Genomic DNA, 6099 nt, shown 5'->3' with positions numbered 1-6099 from the left:
AAAGTTGATTTTAAATTTTTGAAATAGAATAAAAGGTCATGAATTCCTAAGGTTACAGAACTAAATATTAACAAAATACAGAAAAGTTTACTGTGAATACTGAATTGTGATAAACGAGTAAGCAACTGTCGTCTGTCGCAAGTTGACAGAAGTCTGAGATCAATGATAAATACTAAATAGGTAAGAGTGTAATGTGTAAATCGATTGTTGTTTTTAGAATTTGTAATAATTTTAGATTTTAAAAATAAAACTATATGGGATTATGATATTAATTATTATTATTGTTGTGCATACAACAATATTGTGTTCCTACTTCCTTTTTCATAACAAAACACACACGCACACACAAAACATAAACGCACGTCCCGCATGCGTCTAAATATACATTTATTCCAACTATAAACTATCAATTATTAATTAAAAATGTATCATATTGTGACTATAATTTCTTAGTAGGTAGACTGTAAAATATTTTCTGAAAATATTATAAAAATAATTATGTTTTTACACTAATAAAATATAATAATGGTTAAATTGCAAAAACCGGACACCGGCCCATTGGGCTGCTTTTAAAATCAGACAGGGGCAAATGCCCACCTTGCCCCCCCCCAAATGACGCCACTGTGTTTATGTTTATTTTATTATCATATTAACTGTACGTGGTATTAGCTATTAAAATAAATGACTATGTATGAAGAAACGCTTAAGCCTAATATAATTTTTTTAAAGTATCATTTAAAATTGCTAAGTCCAGATAAAGATTATTTTTCTATGGTTTACTTTGTGTTAGGATAAAACGTCGTTAATAAGAAATTGCATCTTTTAAAGTTAAATAATAATAATATTATCGTTTAAACATCAGATAAAATAAGTTTAATAAATACTCGCTGTATAATATAGAGAATGTGAATGTTATGTATACCCATATTGTTTATAACTTTTTAGACGTTTTAAATGTTACATAGTTTAAAAGACTGTCAAATCCAGTTTATTTCAGTTAAAACCCCAACATATGTGGGTGTACAGCATATATTTTGAAGATAAATTTAGTTTGTACCTTCAACTTTATTTCACGTACGTATACACTCACGTATATATCTTTTTAATTATTTTCAACATGGTCTGCGCGTTTTGATATAAAACAAATGTTTAATTAATGTTCCGACCAAATTGCATCACAAGTCAAAGTTGTCTAAGTTGACTACATTTTATGTTTTAATTATTTTCTTTTTACACGAGTGGGTTGTATAAACTTGATACTGCAATATTTTAAATTACTTTTTCACTTAACCTGAAATATAACTCATACTATGCGTGATACTTCAATAAAAAAAAAAAACAAAATTCATCAATGTCACATTGTATTAGGTATATTATTTAGTAATGATTGTTAATTAATATTTTAACAAACTATATTGTCGGTATAATAATATGATATAGGTACTTTTTATGCTTATGTATTTAACTTAATGTTATCTTAAGTTATGTACAGACTACAGAGGGAATAGGGACAAGTCTACAAGAGTCTGTATGACTTACATTTTCCCGAGAAAAAAAGATAAAATTAAAGAAAATCAGAAGACTCATATTGTATTCTTAAATAATTATATTTTTGAAAAATAACTACAAATACACCAACAATTTTGAATTTTACAAATATGTTATAAACCTATTTCATTATATTTTAATATGATACAGACTGTATTTTCTATAAGGACTTTCAGGCATGTCTGATATGAAATATGGCTGTAAGAACCTATACTGATTAATTTAAGGTATTATTAATCAAGTGCAATCTGCCAAGGAAACCTAATAAAAAATATAAAATATAATGTAACCATTGGACATGTAGCGGGTGTACGCTTAAAATTAATATCAAATTAATAAATATAATAATATTATTTTGATCCCATTTAAAAAAAAAATGTATCTGCTATCGTCAATACTCAAAAGGAGAAATATGTTATTAAAAACAAATCAATTTGCAATATTTTTAACAATGTAGGAATATACTACTAGAAAATAAAAATTATAGGTGACACAATATCTGTTATAAAACAGTTGTTGTTTTTAAGAGTGTGTAAACTTATATATAACCGAAAAAATTATTTTTAAAAATGTTTCAATATTATATTATCATTTAAATACCATACCTACATTAAGTAGGTAATAATATGTTTAGGTATTATAGTTTATAATTAGCTTTGTTTTCAATTTTTATAACCTAAAATTCTTAATTAATTAATATAATATTAAGGAAAATTTATATTTATAGTTGTATACCTGTTTTGCATAGGTTTATACACAAGTCTTCAATGAATGGACTATGGACTTGTAGGAAACTCCAAAGAAACTGTCAAAATATATATATATGCGCAGATGACTTGTCTGCTACTGAAACCTCATCGGTAACCGTAGTTGTAGTGGTTGCACAAATCTTAAATTATATTCATGATACCTAGGTATATATTATGCAAAACTCATTATAATATTATTGTTATATTTACTTATTCCATTCAAACTTTTTTGTCTTACTATTATTCATGAAGTTTTGTATAATTCTATCTTGACATATTGAATGTAATTTCTCAGAAAGTTAAGAATATCTTATCACAATATTATGTAGGTAACCTACTTAGGGCCCGTATTACAATAGTTGAACTCCGGTTAAACCACCGAATTCGGCCGGTTAAATCAGTGGTTCAAGCGTAACCGAGGTTTAAACTATGATTGTAAAACGGGCCCTATTAGTGTTTGTTCAATATTGAGTGTTCAACTAGGGATCTGAAAGGTTTGAATATGAAATGTGAACATTTGAAAAATAAAATACCGCAATAATTTTCTTAGTTGTTACAGATACGAACGAACTTGACAACATGTATGTACAATATTTCCAGAAAAATTACTAAAAATTCTTACTGTCACCTATTATACGTTAGCTTATATTTTACTCTTATATTATTATAACTTAAAAAGTTAAAAATAATAATTACCAATTACCATATAATATGGTGCATACATTTTACAAAACCAATTTATACTGTATACATTTAAAAAGTATATTCCTAATTCAAAAGATATCTTGAAAAATTAAATAACGGGTTGGGTAATTTAGATGAAATGTGAATATGAAATGGGATATAAATTTATAATCATAAATTAACATTTAAAGTAATATACATCAGCATTACTCATCAGACTGAAAAAAAGGTAACAATATTACTTTTTCGTTGCGTAAAAAAAACTGATGTCATTAAATTACGTTAGTCTCATTGATGAAAAGGAAAACGTTATTATCAATTAGAATCTGATTCCAAGATATTGACATACGACAGTAACGTGGGTACCAAATGTTTTATTCACAAATCTGTATAACCAAATTTGTATTATTGCAATATAACTCGTTAAACTTATAGGTACCTAATCGTACCATTAAGTATATAAAAAAAATACCAATTTTTACATTATAACATATTGTATTAAAAGCAAATATGTGAACAAAATAAATTCACTTTGAAATAAATCTATAAAAACTGCCCTTTATGAATAAAATGTTATATATACATATATAAAATATGTTTTTAAACGTATTACTAATGTGTGTGATTTATGTCAATTTATCTCGAAGTTTGAATTTTTTAATTCAAGAATATTTCTTTTGTATCTTCAAACTGTTATCACTTAAATATGAACAATTTAATGAAATAATAGTTGTTGTTGATAGAGAAAAAAGTATACAATTATTTAAACATTTTTTTTTTTTTTTATTATTTTCAAACCAAATTAACTATTATAGACACTTTAAAACAAAAGTATTTTTTTCGAGGCTTAAGTAAAACATTATATTTTGTATGCATTTATTTTCATAACTTATACTTTAAGCTTTTTCTACTGAATTTACTATCCACCTATCTTGATTCGAATTATTTTATGTCAATAAATAATAATAAAAAATAAATAAATATATTTTATGTACATTTTATAATAATTTATCGTTACCGTCTATGTATACTTTATTTCATGCACCATCGTTTATAGTTTTATATGGTCGATATTATTGAGAAAATTGCATTCAATAATTTTAGGTATGAATATAAGGTAGGTACTTACTTTATTATTTCATATAAATTATTAATACTTTGGAAATGAAACACACCCTTCGCTTATGGTTATATTATAGTTGCATATTTCTATAAATACCAATTATAATTTATGGATAACAACAGGTACCTAACCTTACCTATTTAAACTACCTTAGTGATGTATATTTTTCGATCGATAGTTTTACAATTTTAAAACTCTCGATTCAATATAATATAGATGATGTAGATTTTGTTTCGTTTTGAAAACATATTTCACTGTGTTGGTATAATATTATATTATTCATGCCTTATGCCCTTATGGCTTATACTATTTGGAAATTCTACTAGCTGTCCGGGAAGTAAAATACATTACGGCTGTTTATTTTCATACTAAGGAATGTACACCATGGCGAATAATAGTCGTATAAAATAGATTCATAAAAATGCAAAATAAAAAATTGTTTTTTTTTTTTTTACAATGTCGATACATTTAGGTATAACGTATAATATAAGTACAATAATTGTGTTGTAATTTGAACAGTCTGGCACACGCAATAAGCAATTATAAATCGCCTAAATAATACAAAATACGTAGAAAACGATAAAATAATTAAAATTACATTTAAAAAAACACAACTCATGTCGAGTATAATTGTATGTATAAATAAACGAGTCGATCGACAAGACGTCCCATCACCTTAATAGTGTATTATTACCTTTGAAACGTTACGACATGACTACTGTGCCGAGTCCGTCGTATAAGCGTGTTCCACATAAGTCCTGACTGGTATGCCTTTGCGGAACTTTGCGAAATCTGAAATGACTGTGGTGGTGGTTTCGGGTGGGGTAGTTGCCTTCATGTCATGCTGTAGTCGCTGGCCGTCGACCGGAAGACTTCCGCCTTGCACTCGCCGGTCGTCAACCTCTTCTGCAGCAGCTCTGTCTTGGACCCGTTCGACTTGTCGGCCGTCGAGGTCCGGCTGATCGTTGACCCTTTCTACTTGCTGCGAGTCGTCGGATCTTTCTACTTGCTGCAAGTCGTCGACGCTTTCTACTTGCTGCGAGTCGTCGACGCTTTCTACTTGCTGCGAGTCGTCGACGCTTTCTACTTGCTGCAAGTCGTCGACGCTTTCTATTTGCCGTGAGTCGTCGACACTTTTTACTTGTTGCAAGTCGTAGATTTGTGGTTCTACTTGGCGGTCGTAGCCAGGTTCGGCTTGCCGACCATCGACTTGCTGATCGTAGCCTTGTTGGACTTGCGGATCGTCGACTTGCAGCTGCTCGAAGACTTGTTCGGCTTGCTGACCATCGACTTTTTCGGCTTGGCGACCATCGGTTTGCTGGTCGTAGTCTTGTGCGTCTTGCGGATCGTCGAATCCATGGTCGTAAACACCTTGTTCGGCTTCTTGGTCTTCGATCAATTGGTTTTCCGACTGTTTTCGTACTGCGACCGGATGACCGTCGATTCGTTTCTGCAACAGTCGGGCCGACTGTTCTTGAAACCATTCTGGCCAATAAAAGTCTTGATGGGAGTCGTGGATCCGACGCATACGTTGGGCGGCGCGTTGACGGGCTATGGTGTTCCAGGCCACCCGGTTGTAGCTGTCGTCGCGCTGCGCCATGGGAGAACCACCGCTGACCTCGTCGTCTCCTATGGCCGGCCACTCGAACCGGCCAAACCGGTTTCCCGGAGCCCTTCGTACTGATCGCCCAGAATTGTGTGTCACACCTCGCCAACCTTCCACTGAGCCCATGAGCTGCTTGAGTATGCGGGACGCATGAGAGCTAGGCGGTGGTGGTGGCGCGTCCCTGTGTCCCGGGTACATAGCCTCGACCACGGTATCGAACTTGTCTACCGTGCCCTCTACCGGCTCGAATCGGCACTTTAACGTGACGGGCACGTTGACATACGTGGGAAGCTCGATCGTCTCGCCACGGAGCAACGTCGTGTCCACCCTCATACCGTTCGCCGACGCCCCGTCAGCCGCATACGATGCAGGCGCCGCCGGCCGATGTA

Source organism: Acyrthosiphon pisum, chromosome A2 (genome assembly GCF_005508785.2).
Source record: "Acyrthosiphon pisum isolate AL4f chromosome A2, pea_aphid_22Mar2018_4r6ur, whole genome shotgun sequence".
NCBI lineage: Eukaryota > Metazoa > Arthropoda > Insecta > Hemiptera > Aphididae > Acyrthosiphon > Acyrthosiphon pisum.
The sequence above is the reverse complement of the archived record's forward strand: the minus strand, read 5'-3'. Positions refer to the sequence as shown.